This window comes from Pectinophora gossypiella, chromosome 9 (genome assembly GCF_024362695.1).
Source record: "Pectinophora gossypiella chromosome 9, ilPecGoss1.1, whole genome shotgun sequence".
NCBI lineage: Eukaryota > Metazoa > Arthropoda > Insecta > Lepidoptera > Gelechiidae > Pectinophora > Pectinophora gossypiella.
In genome coordinates this window covers 11167900-11189777 of record NC_065412.1, presented here as the reverse complement: position 1 = coordinate 11189777, position 21878 = coordinate 11167900, and the positions used below count along the sequence as shown (strand labels likewise).

Genomic DNA, 21878 nt, shown 5'->3' with positions numbered 1-21878 from the left:
AAGGATTGCATTTGTGCGTGCCTGAGAAGAATAGAAAACGACTTCTGCAGCTCCTCGACGTTCAGAGGCCCTTTAATTTTTGAAGATGGGTGCTTAAGATTGTGCACGAACCTGAGAACGTAGGCGTAAGTACGCTTTAGCTTGCTGAAACGAGAGAAGTTTACAAACGACACGAAAGGATCGTCGACTTGCGTCGGTAACGAGATGTTCATCGAAGGTAAGTGATTGTAGTCATAGTTATTATTGTTTTTTATTGTACTTTTTATTGTATTTGTTTCAGGATAGTTGGAGATCGAATGGGAGTCGTCCGTAAGTACGGGATCGTCTGCTGTCGTCGCAGGAAGAGTGGAGATTGGAGTAGAATCGTCCGCGAGTACGGGATTATCGGCTGACGTCGTGGATAGGACTTTCATCTCAGGTAAGTGGTTAATATTGTTTTTTGTTGCAGGTACCGGCCGCCACAGGGATTGATCGAGCGCGAGGAAGGAGGGACCAGACCACCCCATGCTGAGATTGGGTAGCTTCTCAGCGGAGACACCACGTGAGATGAAGTCAGCCGGATTGCTGGAGGTAGGTACGTGTTGCCACGAAGACAAGTTAGTATGTAGGAATCGCCGAGACTGACTGGCGTATCTTTCAAGGGCAATCGCACGCAGAAACGGCCGTCCTCTGCTCGAATAAGATTGGATAGAAAGTGCCGTTCACACTCTTTCTCACTCTCATTAAGAAGCGGGCGTTTAGGCAGTTCTTCTAGCTCCCAGAATATAGACATTTTGCTATCGAGATCGTCAGACAGATTGGTACTAAAATTACAGTGTAGATTTTCAGGTGGAGCACAGCCAAGGAGGATAGGACCGGATACGAGCCAGCCAAGCTGTGAACTTCTCAAAATTGGTAAGTTAGGACCAAGTGATTTTTGTTCTCGGCCTATAATGTCCCAGAAAAGATCTGCACCTATTAACAAATCAATGGGAAGAGACTGACAGAATTGTGGATCTGCTAATAGAATTTTAGGGGGCAGATTAAAGTGTTTAAGATCAATTGAAGACTTGGGTATGTTCCCAGTAAGCTTGGATAATACATTGCATGTCAGAGTAGCCGTATAGTTGGTATGAAGAGATTGTAAGCGTACAATACATCTTTCTGATACAATGTTACATGGAGTATTTCCTATACCCATCACCTTGATAGGATTTGTTGGTAGGCAATGAAGACCCAATTTATCCTGAAGGGACTTTGTCATAAATGTAGATTGACTACCACTGTCAAGAAGACATCGCACTGTTTCAACTCGATTATTGGATGGATTGTGTACCTTGATGAGCGCCGTGGACAGCATAACGTGGCTGACAGGCTGAGCTGAAAAGTTGACAGCAACATCCATAGTGTCAACGTCGCTGGAGATCGCCGGCTGAGCCGAGACAGTTGACGGAGCAGGCTGTGAAGAAACCGAGTGCAGGAGAGAGTTATGGCGTTTGTTACACTCGCGACATGGGCCGCTCTTACATTGAGGAAGTCTGTGACCTTTCTTGAGACAATTAGGACAAAGATTGCGTTTTTTAGCTTCAGAATATCGCTGTTCTGGAGATTTAGCCAAGAAGGATGGACATGTGTAGATACTATGATCCCCACTACAGAAATTACAAACCCATTTGATTCTGATGTCATTGCTGTTTGAGGTAGAATTAGCCACTTGAGTTGTACAAGAAAAAGACTTGGTTTGAGAACGCTCTTGTTTATAATTATTGTTAAAATTGGATTTAAAATTATTATTTGAATTGGATGTGGGCCTTTTAAATGGTTCATTTTTGTTTTGGTTATAATTAGCCAGCACATCTGCACGGTTTTGTAAAAATTTATTAAATTGTTGAAGAGATGGCATGTCACTTAGAGAATTTTTATATTCTTCCCAACGGAAACTTGTTTGACTATCCAACTTCATAGATATCATATGAATGATGAGCGTATCCCATTGTTCGGTGGGTTGTCCCAAGCTAGACAGAGCGCGGAGATCCTTATTGACATGATCTATAATTGACCGCAGATTGTGTTCAGTGACACGTTGTATAGACTCAATATTAAATAAAGAATTAAGATGGTTGTTTATTAGGAAGCATTTATTGTCATATCTCCCTACGAGAAGCTCCCATGCTTTAATATAGTTGTCCGTGGAGACTTCTAAATTGGCAGTTATGCGAGCTGCTTCTCCCACAAGGTAGGAGTTTAAATAGTGAAATTTGTGTATAGGCAGCAAGCGATCGTTCTCATGGATGAGAGATTTGTAAGTGTCTCTAAATTCGAGCCACTTGGAGTAGTTTCCATCAAACTTGGAAATTTCTATTATTGGTAACTTGAACGCGGGTATGGTCTGAGATTCATGAGGAGACTGACTCTGGTCTGGGGCACTATTACTATTTGCATCATGAAAATATTGTTTAGAATGCTTTTCTAAAATTGTAAGTGCACAAGCTATAGACTGAGTGAACTCTGACTCAGTAGTGTCCCTCTCATCAACCTCAGCGGCTAGATTGTCAACATCAAGTATTTCTATCTGATCTTGCAGCGAATCAAAGTCAATTGAAAGTGATTTAATTTTGTCTGCCTTTAGTTTGAGCTCGTTTACTTGAACATCGGTGAGGATAGGTACTGCACTTATTAATTGTAAATAATTTTCGAATTTGGTGAGACGAGACCGGATAGTACCTCGTTTGACTTTCAAGGCTTTTATGTCATTCATCTTTGTAGGTTATAGAATTTAAATGCAGCACAATGTTCAAATAAAACTGGCGAGCACAGTAATAATGGAAAGATCTTACTTGAGCTCCTCCTTTCTCTAAGTGTAGCAGTTACCAGCACGTAGTCAGCGTCAGCGAAGATGGAGAGGCACGGCGCGTGCGACGTGAAGCGTCGAGGCCGGCACGACGCGAGCGGAGGCCGCGTAACACGCAGGCGGAGGCACGGGGCTCGCTGGCGGGCACAGGCCACAAGAATGGGCACGGGCACCTCTTGCGCTGGAATAGTCGGCCCGAGGCGGGGTATATAACGTGCAAAAACAAGGCAGTGCAAAGGCCTACACTCGGGAGGGGGCGCAAATAAAAAATAAACACATAAAACCCAAAATTACGTTAATGAAACTGTAACTCGTGCAAGTGCAAAAAAAATGTTATGAAAAGGCGTGCTTTTGCAATAAAAACAGCTTAAATCCTTATAGAAAGATAGTTGAGATAATTATAGTAGTGTATTGTAGAATTGTAGATAGAATTATTAGTCGAAAAATGGAAAAATGTTAGAACGAAATTTACCAAATGTCAAACCACACTAACGGGCAAAAATTGTTGAACATTCACTTGTTTTGGTTAGTAAAATGCTTTTAGATTAGTCGACATAGCACTGTAGTATTGTTTTCTAATTAGATAGTCCACTTTAAAATCGCAAAAACGACTTTAGAAGCGCAAAAACTGGTAAAATACCAAAATGGAGCACGCGGTCGGGGATAGGTATAGTTCGTTGACCTTACGCGCTTATTGCCTTCCAGAGTTGTAACTGCGAATTGCACAGGTTAGAGGTTACAACGAGTGGATAGATTAGGACAAAAGGATTGGAAACTTAGCTTTGATTGGCCGGGGAGCGTCCTCGTGGAATCCCAGGCTGCAGATTCTTGAATTTTTTCACGGTCGCCAAGATGTCGGCGCTGCAGTAGCTCCGGCGTGGGGTTATTGTTTGTTGTGTTGTAGATGTTTAGCAGATAGGATTGCTTCAATGAAACCTTCGTCTTGAGGGGGATTGTTTATTGTCTTGATAATGGTACATTTTGTGTTGTGCGCGTACGCGATAGTTACATTGTTACGTGCGTGACGCGGAGATAGATCGTAGCGTAGAGAGTGAATTGAAAGAAGACCGGGACCGGGACCGGAACTTCATCGGTGTTGCCGTTTTTCAGTATTATGGTGCGTTCACGTTGGCGTGAACAATAATTTACATAATAAAACATTCAAATATCTTAAAATAATAAATATAATAAAATAGAATTAGATAAAACAAATAAAATCAATTAAAATATAAAACAACAATGATCACGGAATATCAACAATACCTTCTCACCGGCATCGATACAGGCACATGTCTGTCGCAGCAATGCCGGAGATAAGGACAGTCCAGCCTATCGCCGATCATTTGCAGGATGACATTGGAGCTGGCCCGCACTCTGCGCACCAGGGACAGCAGGCGGTGCGCGCCGCCGCGAACATACCCGACGCGCTGCAGAACCGAGGCAGCCCCAATATCACCCTGAACGCATTATTGTACAGGATGCGGAGGTCGTTGTAACAGCGCTTAGTGTAATTCGCCCACAGGCTGCAGGTGTATAGTGATGTACAATACGCACGAAAGAGTGTAATTTTAACCTGTGGTGTACATCGCGCAAACCTGCGGGCTATCATATTAGCCCTTACAGACAGCGCCCTCCATAACCTATCCTTTCATATTAACTAGTTAAACTATTTATTACATGTAGCAATGCCAGCATTGCTACACAGCACGCCTATCTTATGCACGATTGGTGTTTCAATGTAGTTTATCGACACAAGTTTCAACAAAGGAAATTGAACGGATATCGTGGGTGGATTATTAGAATTTATTTATTACCGGTTAAGAAATACATCGGCAAACCCGTGTGCTTTCATTGTGAATTGATTTACAAGTCAATCCATCAGTAGTTTAGTACGTACTAGCTTGATTTACAAGAATTAGTTTGAGAGGTCTTGCATGTGCGACGTTAATTATTATTATGGATATTATATTGTCAATGTATTTGAACAAGGGGTTCGGTATTACATGTTAAGATCTTTTAAAGTCAACTTTTCTGAAAAGTTACATCCATGATATAACATTAAAAGAAATTGTTTATCCCATGAACAATTAGTTAAATAAGTTACCAAGCATTAGCAGAAAATAGAACAAGGAAAAGTAATTTGTGTCGCTATTCAGATTTATTCACTGTTACTGATGCTAAGAAACGTGGCAGAACACAATTCAGTGAATCTATCAACATCCCACCCACTCTTTACACTTTGCAAAAAATCTAAATATTTGTAAAGACGCCAGTAGTATGAATTTTACGACGTTTCTTCACTATAATATGAAGGTGCAGTTACATAACATTTTACGATGGCCGATAAAAAATCAAAATACGATACTATTGAAACAAGTTATCAATGAAAATGATATCTTTGTAAACTTACTAGCGATGTGAGCTCGGTTTGCTTAATAAACGGCAATGCTTTTATCATTTGCTGATATACTTTTCACAACAAGTCTCAAACCTTCTGCTGCAGTGTCATATCTAACTACCAAAGCAGTTTGATGTGAACAATATACCTTATCAAACCGGCATGAATTACCTACTTGGTCAGATAGCGCTGAGGGTCTAACTCAGTAAAACTATTGATTTTTATAGTTTTTGGTTTGTCTAACATAAAAAAGGACATTTTCCGGAACTTAATTTCAAGTATATTTATTACATAAAGTTCTCTATCAAATAAAAAGGTTGATAAGTCACAGTAATTAATACATCAAAACAAACCACAAAAATGGTAATTTTAGAAGACTAACAGATGAAATAAATAGTAAACTATAACTTACCCTGTACCCTACCTATCTACCTGTATTTATTTGCATTCACATATTCAAAGCCTGAAGTAAAACGAATGGCTAATTGTATAATGGTTGCCATTTTGATTAAATGCTAATAATTTCGTATCGTATTTTTTCTTTATCATCCAGTTTTTACCTGTTTTATAATTGGAAGGTACTAAAACAAACGATATTACGAGTTATGACTCTATCGAGATTTGTACAGGAGACCGTTGATTTCGAAACCTTTTTGAAGTCGTTTAAATCTGTCAACTTTATTATCCTTGTCCTGACCTTGCCATAATTAAACATTACTTACTTGAAAAGAACAGAAATAAAAACACTTCAATTACTTAAATTATTTTGTTTGTTTTCGGAACATTCACCTTTTCAACCAATGTTTGTGTACAGTCATGACATGAGCAATATAATGTGCCCACTTTAGGACTCTGTCGCACTAACATATTTAGTGAGACTTATAGTTCAATTTGTCAAAAAAGTTAATGAGACATGGTACCAAAGTGTATACATATTAATGCTCGTGACCGTACATACATCACGATTCCACCTCGTGCTGTTTTATACAAAATCAGGAGCATAAAAACTTATTTCATATCCTTCTTTCACGATACCACTGTGTTATAAAAACATTGTATAGATATAGTAAGTACAATTGGGCCACTAAAACAGTACTTTTCCTATCACTCTATGGTGTGTGATTTTCACTGTCTTATCGTCAATCTAATCTATACGATGGAAGATTTGTCCCTTGTTTCACTGCTCGGTTTCTTGTTGGAAAAATACCGGATCTTACCAGTGACTGTTTGAAATAGTATTTGTGACTTTAGTTTGTTTTAAAAAGTGTGACTTGGCTTATACGTAATCCTATATATATTTTTTTATAATCAGTTTAAGTCATTTTATTACTTAGTGATGATTAGAGAGATTAAGTGTTTGATGGATTATTTAAAATGTTTACTCTAACATGTTTTTACTAATCTCACTTTATCATTAAAAATAAATCCATAAGGAGATTTTTTCTAAATTCCAAACAACAGCAAAGATAAATATATCTACGGACTATTAGGAATCTGCATTCCAACATCTCATCAACTTAGTGTTGGATTTAGATAAATCTATAGTCCCTATTTAATAGTATTCTTACTTTTGATGAAATTACTTTTCCGCAGGTATTTGAAAGAAAGAAAGAAAAAAAAATAAACATTTATTACTTCTGGACACCACAGACACAGACACAGACATACAGGTACATTACATTTGATAGACCTCACGTCCCCATAACGCCATCTAGTGACATTTTCACCGCACACTTCATTGTTTATTAGCCTCAATAGCAAAACTGAACCAACTGCCATTTCCTAATATAGAACAGTCCGGGAAGTCGCCGTATGCTATAAATATGAACTAGCAGATTTATCTAAACGTGGGTTTCTAGCCGGTAACTAGGCCAGTAGATTAACTAACCTTCGTATCGGAATAGTATAACGTAGTTATAACGACTGATATAATTGGTAGGTAAGGAACACGCACTTCGTGATTTTCTAGATTTGTTTTAGTTCTTTGGTTGTTATGCACTGCTTACCTACTTGTTAGACCAGGCTATGGTGGTAATATTTAAAAACAATAAAGCATTTTGTACAAAAACGGAAACCGGTAAATCAACATACTTACATAATACGTCTCTCTCTCTTTATTTAAGAGCTGCGCTCTTGTCGGTGGAGTAATCGCCATTCCTCTCTTCTTTCCGCCAAAACCTTCACCTTCTGATACGACACGACCTGCACCTTCTCTTTTATTTGTTTCATAAATGTTCTCCTAGGTCTACCCCTTCCTCTCTTCCTTCATAATACACATACTATTTATAATATACATTTTTTTATTTACATAATACGTACATTAGTTTTAGTGCTTTATTAATAATTAAACATAATAATATACAGGTTCAAAACCTTTCGGCTACAATTAATTGGTCTATCTATCATGTTAGCCGTTGGTCGTAGCTTTTCAATGACTTCATTCATTCAATTTAAACCATGTTTCTGTTCTTTAGTTAATAAACAATCATAGTAACAACCTAACAATATTGGCTTTATAACTGGCTGGCAATAATTTATGTAGAATTGGCGTTTAGCTATACTGTTAGTCTAAATCATAACCAATATCGTAAAGAACTATTACATCTGGACCCGGTATTAGCTTATCTATAATTTAAGAGCAATATTGAACTAACTACTCCGATTACCACACGAACACGATTTGGTATGATGTTATTATGAAGTGCAATGTGTAAATTGCGTCATGCGATCGATGTTTCATTTAATATATATTATGTACTTCTAAAAAACGAATGAAATGAGAAATATTTCACAAAGCAACTAAAACAATTAATAATTAATAAGACCTACGTCACTGTTTAAGAGCCCTTAAACGACAAATTAAAAAATATAATACAAACCTATGTAATCATTTTTTGTTACCAACATCAACACAACGACTACGCTTTCTTTTCTCGTTCTTTTGCAGCGCCCTCCAGGGGTCCATAATGATTCTTATTTTATAATACCACCTGTATCTACATTGTCGAACGGCAATAAGGTTATTGAATATTGTGTACTTATATTACAGATCATTATTTTTTATATCATGAACATTAATTATGGTAGCATTTGTACCGTCAAGAGGACCGCACGGTATCAGTTTCCCTCGATTTAATTCAAGATGATCTTACTTCGAGGAGTATAAATGGGGTAATTTTGAACTAGTATGATAAGGCCAGGCGCGCACTACGAGTTTTTCGCCGCGCGGCAGAAAAGACCAGCGCCATAATGTCGCACTGTACCTAATACTGTACCAAACAGTTTTAAATTGTATTGCGCGCGCGGCAGAGCCACCGCAGCGGCGCAGTATTACAGTGCGACATTATGCCGCTGCTTTTTTTTTCCGCGCGGCGAAAAACTCGTAGTGCGCGCCTGGCCTAAGGGAGTGTTGTAGTGTGAAAAAAAATGTAGTATAGTGACAAGAATTGAGAAAGCGTTGCGTAGATGGTCCGGACGTGTAGAGAGAATGAATGAAAGTAAACTTTCAAAAAAATATGGGACACACCTAGTAGAGCTGGAAGAGGAAGGCTTTTGCCTACTGCGGTCAAATCCAGGATCTTTAAAAGAAAGGTCAGGTCAAGCGAGTACTCTAAACCGGTGAGCATGATGAAGTCTTTGATGAGAGAGGAAGAAATGAAAGTGATGTGTCAGGAGTCAGGACCATAGTAAGTGGAATTTCTTGATCTCTGCCTACCCCAACGGGAAATAGCCCTGATCATAATAGGTGTATTATATAAAGATGAGTAGGTATAATATATATTACATATTATACCTACATAGTAGGTAGTAGTGGTAGTATATTGCATTACATAGTCGAATTGGGACTGCCTGTAATGTCTATGTAATTTGTGTTAATAAATAAATAAATATTTAGTGGTGTAATGTGTCTAACTAAGCTTCCTATTCTCCTAGTCTTAAGATTATACCTAGGTAGGACTTGAACATTTTGTTACAACCAATTATGTTGCATTTAAGTGTGTAATTATGTTACATTAGTAACATAACATTAATTATGTAACGACCTCCTTGGTCCAGTGGTTGAGCGTTGGGCTCACTGTCCGAAGGTCCCGGGTTCGATTCCCGTTGGGGAAATATCACAAAAAATCACTTTGTGATCTCTAGTTTGGTTAGGACATTTCAGGCTGATCATCTGATTGTCCGAAATGAAGGTTACTAAGTATGTGGTTGTTACACGAGTCATGTCAGGGGCCTTTGGCGGCTCAATAGTAACCCTGACACCAGGGTCGATGAGGTTGGTATTCCACCTCACAACCCACACGATAAGAAGAGAAGAACAAAGAATGAAACGAGTGTTAGATGCGCGCTGGAAAAAAAATAACAAAGATGTAATAATCTATATATTATGGGCGATAGGCTGATCCCCTATCACCATACGGTTCATCATTATCCATCTTGGGACTATGTATCAAAAGTGGCTGCAAATAGTCTTCTGATTATTTGTGGCTCTGCTCACCCCGCCGGGGAACATGGGCGTGAGTTTATGTACGTATGTAATAGTCATGGTTTTACAAAGAATAATAATTTAATCTGTTACATGTGCAGAAACGTATGTCATTACAATATTATTCATATTTTCAACTATAAGTATAGTACGTAAGTACGTATTTCACCGGAATAACAAAAGTTAAAGAGACAATAATATATTTGCACCTGTGTCTATTGAAGTAAGATTGACGTTTCCATACGTATATTACAACGAATTTCATTAAAAAATCAATATTTTACGTTATTCAGGGTAAAATAAGTAAGTATAGAAAACAAATTGTCAAAAAAAAATATTGGAGTTCTTTGCAATCGCAATACTTTTAGGTTTCTTTTTGGTTTAATAATAAGTTGGTAATATTTAAGATATTTGATAAAGTCGAACCAATTTAGCAGCATAGCAACTAAAAAGTAACTAGTATATAGTAGTGTATAAGTACCATCTAACCTACCAAGTATGTTTTTATAATAGGTAATTATTTTAATCACCGTGTAATTTTTCAAATCATTGTGTGTTATATTTGTATAAAACGAGTTTATATATTTTTTACTCTTTTTTCTTGTTGTAAAAATTATAATAGATAAGAAATTAGTATTCATAAAAAAGTTTTTAAAATCAAAAGAAAGTGGTGATAAGTGTTCTACGTCCTTGATTCTGTTCTTATCGTTATGCTATGCCTGTCTCACGAAAAATTGCCGGCTATTGTAATAACCTTCCGATTTTCCTCACCCAGCCGTTTTCCAACACGTGCAAGATATCACACTTTTACATAGTGCACTTTAAATGAAATATAAGAAAACTTTACTCGTGCTAGGTTTGCAGCGTGTCGAAAATGGTAACCACGTTGAAACCAACGTTTTAATTACGATACATTTTATGTGTATCTATTATATCCGCGCTATGGAATCAATATAATATGGTTGGATGGAGATGAAGTGGCTTTGAACAAAAATAGTCCTAAAAATGATGAGGGAAATGAACCGAAACCTCTGGTGTGGCAGGATGTCGGTTAGGGGCCTATTTCATAAAAGTTACAATTGTAAATACATTTTGATGTATCTACGTTGGCCCCGATTCCTGCAGACACCTCCTAATTTTATTTTAAGTTACACCCGTCATTTTCTTATCCGCCGAAAAGGAAAGGGACGGATGACTGTCAACAAGTTTATTTTAAAACGAATGAATAACCCAGGCGAATAAAATAGGCATCTCGCTGGTATGCAATCCATTTGACGTGCTGTCTGCTTAACTCTGTCGGGTTATTGGCTGCTGTAAAATTTTTAGACAGTTGTTTTAGATCTCTGCTTAAAATTGACGTGTGTCCCATAATTTTTATGCCTGTCGGTTACCCGTCCCATTCTTTTTCAGCGGATAAGAAAATGACAGGCATAACTTAAAATAAAATTAGATGGCGTCTGCGGGAATTAGCGTCGTTGCGTAGCTATAAGTCATTTCGAAGAATCAAGTTTAAGAGAAATGGCAGATAAGTACATTAGCTTCGAAACTAAGTAGATTCTCGAAGAAATTCTTATAAGGGGTTAATCTCAGGTTGTCTAAATGGCAATATGACTCATATTGTAGAAATAACATTAAAATAGACTGTTTAGGTACCATTTAATTATTTGTCTCCGTTTTCCAATCACGAACGCAAGATATAAATATATTGGTTGATATAAAAATATACTTAGATAAGTCTGGGCTATTTTCAGGTTTATAGGGACAGCGCAAGTGGTTACGATTCTTCCTTTCCTTCATCTATTTTTTTATATTTGTTTTCCTTATTTCCAACCGCAATTAAGGTGTATCAAACACATAAAACATTAAAAAAATGTTCTCAGAGTAACAAGGACAAAGAATGAATCACAGATAAATGAAAAGAACTTTAATTATTTATAAATTGCTGCTTACATTTTACTTGATTGCCATGAATGTGATACTTTGTATTCAAAATAATGAGTTCTTATACAAAAAAATAAAAATAAGTAGAATGGTAAGGTGAAATGTTGAGCAAAGGGACGAAGCGGTCAATGAACTCCGATCGCGGTTAGTCAACGACTGCAGTTCATGGGTATAGATAATTGTATAGCTTAGAACATTATGTGGTTTAAGCCAGTTTTGGGTTCAGTACCCCAACCAAAGGTGTGGGAACATACCACTTTTTATCTTCCTTTTTTGACAAGGTAAGGATTAAGAATGACTTACCTACAGTTTATTTAGTTATTTAGTTAAGTTATTGGAATGATTTTTTTTTCTTATCCGCCCAAAAAGGAAAGAGGCAGTAGGGGAATATAGCGGTGAAAATGTTAATCTCTATATGTTTTTAAAGGGTTGAAATTCTATCTTTAACACGACTGAGGAAGTCGTGGTAAAGATAAAATTTCAATCTTCTATCTTTCCGTTTGAGTACATTTAAGTAATCTCGGAAAAAGGCGAATTTGGTACGTAATAAATTTACAATTTACATTTCCGCTGCATGTAAAAATAAATATTTCCTTTTAATTCAATAAGTACGTTCGTATCATGCGGAAGTATCATTGACTTTACTCCAAAACAAAAGGACAATGAACTTTTACCTCGTTTTCCTTGTTCTTTCCTTTGTTGAACCGAAACGTAGAGATTCTCATATCATTATTGATTCTCACGATGTTCAAATAAGAACATCAAGAATGTATGGGAACTTTGCTGTATCGTTGACGATTTTTACCGTGTTTTCACGATCCCATTTAAATTTAATTTATGAGTGTGGAAAGCTTTTAAACCACGATTCGTGTTAAAATTTAAGTTATATGAAACATTTCAAAATAAAAATAGTGTCGTCTGAAAGGCAATATTGTCATAAAAATATAAACTACAAAAAATATCTGTCATTGTTATCGATCAATAAGGTCAACTAAAAAGTAAATGACAAGAACATGAAAGTCTGAATTTATGGAACTAACTACATAATTAAATTATTGAAACGCGTGTTTTTGTAAGTGTAGTTATATTAATTTACTATTTTCTTATTTTACTTTAGTAAAGTAGACAAATTATTATTATCCTGTAAACATAAGAAAAGCTCCTAACAGGATATTGCTGTCGATTACCTGTCCCTTTCCTTTAGTTCCCTCTCCTTTCCTTCCTAAAAATTAGATGGTGTCTACTGAAATCAGCACCATTATAGTATTATAGATTATCTTCGTAGTTGCGCAGGATACTAAGCACTCATAAGACCGTTCGTTGGTTCCATAAAAAAACTCAAGGGCAGTGTCGAGGACCCCTAGTGTCTTGACCCCACTCCGGCGCACTCACGTGTTCGTGGAATTTTATCATTTCGACTGCGAATAATTGGTTGCGTTTTTTATATTTTATTCAATTTATCTGGACCAAAAATAATACTGCGCATTTTTTTTTCTTTTTGTAAATTATAAAATTAATAAATAAATTGTGAAGTATTTATTAAAAATATTCAATAGTCGTTACCCATTATACTTCTACCACGACAAAGTTCTTTCCCGAATTTCTAAGTAATGTGATGGAATTTCAATCACATAACTGCGGCTTCGCTCTCAGTAAAATGAAAATATACCTACTAAGCATGTGATAAGATTTTTATCATTTTACAGCATTAATATTATACATTTTTTCACAGTATATTTGTTTCAGTTTTCGGAAGAGAAAAAGCGACTTCAATGCTTAATTTAGCTTTTATCATGTCTATCCTCCTCTGTAATACAGTTAAAATTAAACTTTATAATGGAAACAATGTCCAACTGTAGAGCTTAGCTAATGTTCCACCAACATTTCGTCACCAATGAGCAAATCATATTTCCATACCGTATGAAAATTGACCGTAACGTTTTTTTTTTTTGATAAATAATTACGTCATATACTTCCACGTGCGTGTTTCTTAAAAAACGTGATTTCGACTCGGTATGAACCAGTTACAGCGTTTAGTATGAACTAAAACAATTCAAAAGTAAGTATATTGAAGTACAATGTTTAGACGAGGTATTTTGTAACTGTTCGGTAGGTAACTATTAGAAAACTGTTAAAAAGTTAAGAATACACATGCAGGAATCGTAAATAGTTGATTATGGTTAGTCCGTTGGTAGTATACAATTGAATGAGTTATTTTTTATAACCGAGTCATGCATAATAAAACTTATATTATGCAAACTTTGATAGTAAATACTAGCGGCTAAGAATTATCTTACGTGTACCGTGATAAATTTCAATAAAATTGTCATTACTATCGTTATTTGTTATGTCGATAGGTCCGAAGATGACTCACATCTTGTAAATACTACTAAGGCTTTAGCCAAGTAGCACCCGATTATAACAAATGACAGTGAGTGTAATAAAAATATGTAGGATTGACACTGTCGTTTGTCATAATCGATTGCAATTTGGCTAAGGCTTTAGCCAAGTAGCACCCGATTATAACAAATGACAGTGACTGTGATAAAAATGTATAGGATTGACACTGTTGTTTGTCATAATCATTTGCAATTTGGCTAACGCCCTTCCTTGGTCACTTATACTCTTGGGTAGTACTCGCATTGTAAGTAATTCTAGCCTTCATTCCGTCTGATCTCAGTACTGTATGCTGCTATTGTAGATTAAAGGAACTGTAATGATATTATTACTCAATTAAATCTTTCTCTCAATCATGAATCCATACACTAGCCCACAATAAATAGATATACATATAGGTTTTTAAATTTGAAATACTGGTTAGTGTATTTCCGCTAGAAAATCTATCGAGGGAAAGCAATGACTCAAAAATAATATAATTCAATAAAAATAAAGTTAACAGACAAAATTATAAAGGCCAACAAACCTCTGTTTTGACAGTCCAAAAGTCGACATCACGCGGTGAATATATAATTATATTCTGTGCCAAACATGCTGTTTATGTTTACTACTTTGGCGGCAACGTGGGAATTCGGTTGACTGTGGGCCAATTGCGAATTTTGCCAGGCAATATGCTCCAGACGTTTTCTCACCTACATCATTTGCTGAAATCCGTCTGAAGCTAAAAATGCTCACTAACTGTTGCCGGCGACATTCGCAAATCATAGCAGCTCTAAACTTAATGCTAAAGAGATAAGAACGAAAAGTGACGTGAATGTTTGTTTTCCAGGTGCACAGTATTTGGCAGTTAACTGCACGCTTGATGACTGATGGCTCATAGACCGAAGAAAATAGGAGCTTACTTCTGGCGTGACTAATGAGGAATGCATCGTGAATATGTTGTATTGTTCCAAATGTCTGTCAGTTTCGTCTGGAGTATCTATAGGGACAATATTGGTGAAGATGAGTAGGTGAACTAAGAAAAGAAGAATTTTAGGCAACATACTTTCTAAATTTCTAATGTGAAAAATCCAATAACTCAAACGCGTACATAGGCCCAACATAGAGAATGCACCATGATGTTTATTATTGAATTTAATAGTAAATGTAATATATGACTCAGAATACCCGAATAGAATACTTGACAAAGCAATAAATATAGCTCCTGTCCAAAAGTAGATTTATGGTTTATAGCGGTTATATATTTTACTTTATCGCCAAGTATTACCTTCGTTACCGAACAGACGAGTATTACAACACTATTGACGTCATAGGACAGGGAAACCCTCGAAATAAAATGGGTCAAGCTATCCGCTTTCGCTAAACTTTGACGTCAGACTTATATCGACTTACAAACTTATAAATGCATCTACTAAAAATAGCCCCTTCAGTTACTTCTTCGGGTTGAGTCTATATATACTTTCGGATGACTGCAAGATTATAATTGCAAAGGTGTTTTGAATACATCGGGGAGGAAATCTAAGTGGTGGTAATACGGTTTTTGAGTCCTTGGAACCAAAACGTAATCTGGTAACCTGTTTTTCGAAACTTTTTAGAGTTCCTTCAACGTAAAACGTAGATTGAATATTCGTTTTAGCTCGCTCATAACGTACTGTTTGTTTGTAATCAAACCAACTATTTACTCTATTATTATTTTGTTTGAAGTGTGACACGTGTAACGATTGCGATGAACAAAAACAATCATAAAAATAAATTCTTTTTTGTAACTAAAGAACTTCAAAATAAACAATCGTGGATATCTGATATACAAACAACTTAAAAAAAGTATTATTATTAGGTACAATGATATTTAAGCCGTTTTATAATTTTCAAGGGCAGAGTCGCAAAAAATCCCCTCAACAGAATCCGGACATGACGTGACATTGACGTGTAACATAACCTTAAACCTGACCCTACCTATGGAACCCTATGTTCCATCCAGGCAGCCACTTAACTGGACGCGGCAGACGTGCCCTAGATTTGTTCTCAGATCTCATTCAGATTCTCAGAAACGTTGACTACTTTGGATTTTAATAAGCCGCTCTGGAGGTCCGTTACCCTACACCTGTAGATAATACAGATATAAAGCTGTCTTCATTGAGATATTTAATGATAAACCGTAATATAAACATTAAGGATGTCTGCGAAACACGTGTAAGAATGTTTTATTTATTTTAAAGTACTTACAACGTTATTTGAAAAGAATGTATGCAATAGGAGAAGAATGAAATGAAATTTACAAATACAAGATAGTGCGGTATGGTATGGCGGTATGTTGTTCGTTGGCCGGTTCACATTCACATTCACTGAAGGTCTGCATTCTAATCCTTCAAGCCTAATTCTACGAGGAAGTCTAGAAAAATGTTGTCTTCGAGCAGTCTTCGTCAGGCCTAGAAGTGCCTAGGCCCGGTATTTGTCGACTGCATTGGACTTCAGCGACACGGTTGCTATTGTCTCTTTCTGCGCCATAAATGCACGCGCCGGGAGGCTGATACCAAATGTAGGGTTATCATACTAGGATACCATGGGGGCGCAACCACTGTCACGCCATTACCAAAATGTGTGTAGTCCGCTTCCTCCAGGTACCTACTAGGTATCAACCGCATACATTTTGTTTATATCACGACCACCGTTGCGCCAACGTGGTTTCCTAGTAAGATAGGGCCCTAAAACCATTGAAAGAAACAATCTGTGTAAAACTGGAAACTTGAGAGAAATTCTTCCTTACTCCCTCTGGTTGCTGGAAGTCATGTGCACAATACTTTAGTAGGTACATAACCAGTGCAGATAGAGACAGAATGGTGCCAAAATTTCACTAATAAGCTCCTAGGGGCTACTTTAATACTATTCAGAGGCGGAGGACAGGAGTCCTAGTACGCCTTTGAAATAGACTACTCTGGACGCTATCCCACTCGCGTCAGGCAGAGTACTGTGGAGGGAAACCACTGCCCTATGTTTCCCTAACAAGTAGCATGAAGAATGCTACACCGACAAGAGCGTGGCTCTTAAATTAGTGATGATGATTAATACCAATCCCCTCTCAGACGGAAAACCTTGGCCTTACAAATTAGCGAAGATTTATAAATTGTCAGTATTATTACCTAACTTCAAGAATTCATTCCTATTAAAAACCAAATTATCACATAATATATAGGAATTCTAGGTCATTATCGTGTCGTATTACTACTTGCGTACGTTATCACGTCTGTCGTACAATGACAAGGCGTGGTCGTCTTAGATAATATAAAATATGACCCACATAGGACACTTTATCGCAAATACTAAATATAGCGCGCTAGAAATAGCTAAAATACAACGAAGATTGCTATCGGTTCATTCTAGTTCTGGTTTGGCTTCTGGTTTTAGTCTTATGAAACCTAATTAAGTCTAGCTACGAATAGAAACAATAGTGACCTTGTAAAGTATTAATACACTGCTCGAATTATTAGAAGGTTCTGTTATGCAACATCTTCATGCGTAGAAGAACACGTTTTTTCACATATTATTATATATCGAAAAAAAAATAACGCGATAAAAACGAGACATTCGATGAAAAGAAGTCATGAACATTCATGACTTCATGAAGTCATGAATTCCTTATCCCCGTTCTATCCATACTGGATTAGATTTTATTCTAAAAACAAAAGCATACCTACATTATACTCACTCCCACAAGTTTTTCCACACGTAGCTGTACTTATTTCATGATATAAGCAATATTACGTACCCACACGTTAGAACAATGTCGCATACATAATATATTTTACATTTAGTAAGGTTTACAGTTCAATTTGTCGAAAAATTTAATGAGACATGGTACCAAAGTGTATTAATGCTTGAGATCATACTACAACTACCTATAATGATCTGTATCAGACAGGGTTTCAAAGCATTTTACTATACGCCTGACATCTTAGACAAATACACGACAGATATCTCTCAACAGATACGCCTTAGGGCAACTAGCAATACCTAGGTTTACATAAGTACACGCAGTGTCATAGTAATTGCCTTAATTACCGCTATTAAAGAACGAGAAAAAGTGCTTATTAAAATAATAGAGTGTTGAATTAAAGATCTGCAACTAGTATTTATAAAGATATTCCTTTTGTCATTTATTTTATTTAAGTATTAGGTACAGAGTCCGTACGTAGCATGCCAAGAAGAAAGAAGCCAACACGTCGTATTGCATAATAACTTCTCTCATAAATATTACAACTTTACACACTTCTTCATCTTTAACAGGCTCTGAAGTACTAAGGTTACCAACCGCCTAATACTATAATTGCTGGAGTTATTTAGCAATTATTCGCTGTTATAAGTAATCTTTTTTTTTGGTGCAATGAACAACGGACTAATCATAATTTGCGATACACCTCGCACAGATCAGCAAACACTTTCTAAGCTAAGACGCTAAGACTACAGAAGACCTTACATATATATTTAATTCCTTCTGATCTGCCATCGTTTTAAGAAGGAAATATACTGATTAGGATTGCTCTGGAGTGATAAGTCTGCCCAGTTGTACTGAATCCGTATGTTGTGTCTATTTGTTGAAATTGAGTTCTGTATTTGCAATAAAGTATATCCTTATAATGTAAGAGTAGTAAACCAAAATCGCAGATGGCTAAGTCAATGTCCGAGTTTTCAAAACTTAATCACATAATGAAATCATCAGAAGCGGCACCCATATTTAATTAAATCATCGAAACACGTGTTTCGCCTATTCTAATTATGAAACTTGAGTAAACGGTGAACTGAGAGACATACATAAATTATGATTTCATTAGACTATATACTTCCAGTCGGGGCCATTCATAATTCTAAACATAGCAAAAAACCAATATCTGCCCACACTAAATCCCTTTGTAAATGAATGAAATTCCTTTATCGCACACGTGAACATTTTGCCAAGTTTTTTTTATAAATACAGTTACCGACTTACACAATTTGTAGCATTATTATCGCTGTTGCTATGGCCATTGAGTTATATCTACAGACGCACGGATAAAATGTGTATTTATACCTAGATGTGTATGTATGAATGTGTGTATGTGTGATATGTATGTATGGATATGGGACACGGGGACCGTTGCTAAGGCAGGTAACCTCGCACTAACATGATTATGCACGAACAAGACAGAACTGTTAACGAATTTGCACGTACCCTCGATAATAGGATTTCAAACGAGAGAGAATGAAAGAAACATTCTTCCAAACAGAGAAGGTTTGTTCGATTTAAGTAGGTATAATGTTTGAGGATGAAATGATAGATAACGCTCATGAAAAAGTGCATAACTATAATACTCTGACCTTTTTTTTCGTGATACTGTTGTTGGAATTCTACAAAAAGACAGACCTTTGTTCTAAAGCGAGATGCCCGTTACGACCTTTATCATATTTTTCTCATACACCAGAATCAATAGACTTCTCTGCTGAATTTGGAGCAAAAATAAAACGTAAAATGTGTTCAGGTGGTTTTGAACGCGCGGGTTTATTCAACTGTGGGATGATTATCCTCTCCAATAATAAGTTATTTATCTACATGGACATGTCTAGGGTCCAACACATCAAACCTTCACGTTGTATTAGGTAAGAATCTTGTGGATCTGTCCCTCCCAACAAGCGGGAACATTGAACGAATAACATTAGAAATTTAATCAACGGCCCATTCTATCAGCAAATATCGAACGAACCATAATACAGTGTAGCGGTAATATAATTTTCTGACTTAGCAACGTTACTCCTTTATCACCAGTTGAACACACGATACGTTGTCGTCTGGACCGTCTGGTGAAATTATATTACAATCATTGTCTCTCACATTCAATGACATGTTTGGACAAATGAAACTTCAACATACTCCAAGGTTAAAATCGGCATATTGAATAAACTATCGAAGACTGTAGAAGCTCTGAACTGATGATGATTTGTAAACGGTTTTAAACTAGTAAGATGACACGATGTTTATATGGTAATATCAAAACCCTGTATTGAACAGCTGATGTCAAAAGATACGGATGGGAACCTGTCTATTATATTATACTTAAACAAGTTTAAAAAAGACAGTATTTAGTTCCATTATTAGGAAGACGTGTAGATTTCTCTGAGATCTATTTATTTCTCTCTCTCTTCCAAGGCTTTTTTGCGCTATAGAAACTAAACATACTTCTATGTCTTCATATAGTATCCCCTTAGGGACAGTAAGATTATACGAAGCATTTAACACTCGCGTACTTCACTTCTCTACTTTCACCTCTATAATAAATGCAATGTGACTCTTTATATTCCAAGAGCATCCATTTGAGCACTTAGGTCGTGTATTAAATGGTAATGTACTCCATTATTATCAGTTATAATGTTTTTGCCACCTACCTCGTGATATATGAAACCGGGCTCTTTATAAAAAATACACCTGTCTCCAAGCGCACTTGTTATGTCATGTTACCATCCTATTATCAGGCGAATGATAATATTCATCACTCAATATAATATCTTAATAAAAATATCATGTCAAACTGAAATGATTCTGGAGTCTAAACAATCGTAAATATCATCATCATCAGCCATATGATGCCCACTGCTGGGCATAGGCCTCCCCCAAGGATCTCCATGATATTTTACTTAATTATAAAAGTTAAACTGAAAGATAAATACGATAAACAAGGTTTTATGGACAAATATAACACTTGATAAAGGAAAGGACAAAAAGAAAATCTGAAAATGATTTTTAGTCATAGAACATAGAGATGACAATGTCCAGACATACAGTCATAAAAGTGGACAAAGCAAGAGGAAGAAAATGTCTAGCCTACATAATAATGTCTCAGTCACAAAAATTTGGTAGGTCTATTGGTACCTAACTATTAAAAAGTTGTATAAAAAAATACTCTCCACCAACCCGCATTGGAGCAGCGTGGTGGAGTATGCTCCATATCCCCTCCGGTTGATTGAGGGGAGGCCTGTGGACGTATATAGGCTGTTTATGTATGTATGTATAAAAAATTATACAACTTTTTCACCAATTTTTACATAAAATGTCCGTCAAATAAACTGGCACGATTTGACAGATAATTCTTGGAACCGAATAGATTTTAAAAATGGAATAAGATGTAGATTAATATAGCACGTTTCTTAGATGTGACGGGAAATATCGGTTTTTAAATGTACGACATAAACGGGTCGTAAAGTACAATAAATTAAAAATTTGCGAAGCTATTCTACTACATTGAAAACGACATATTCGGACCAGAGTGATCAAAGAGTGTAAGATTAAGGGGATCAGAGTTCTATTCGAAACTATAAAATACTGAGATAGAAGATATTCTTGAAGCAAAGACTACGACGTTTATTGCATCGATTAACAATTATATCTTTCTTTAGGTAATACTTAACATAAACTGCCTATATACGGCCCACTGCTGGGCACAGGCCTCCTCTCAATCAACCGGAGGGGGTATGGAGCATACTCCACCACGCTGCTCCACTGCGGGTAGGTAATACTTAAACAGTGTTAAAGTGAACGGCATGCATATAACAAAACTTTGTACTATCGCCAATTAAAACTGAAGTCTAAGATCATAGGGTGTGAAATCTTAAGACAATGAAAGCATGCAGTGACCAGATAATAAAAAGGTAAACGTACATTTATATATACTACGACATTGGTGGGAAAACACGTGGCAGTGTTGATAATATTCATCACTCAATATAATATCTTAATAAAAATATCATGTCAAACTGAAATGATTCTGGAGTCTAAACAATCGTAAATATCATCATCATCAGCC

General features: G+C 36.4%; 1 protein-coding gene across 4 annotated transcripts in view; it reads right to left on the bottom strand.

The window, feature by feature from the left end:
- LOC126369717 (uncharacterized) overlaps positions 1-21878 on the bottom strand; it is a 259915-nt gene that overhangs the window by 49867 nt on the left and 188170 nt on the right. The gene's annotated exons all lie outside the window — the stretch shown is intronic.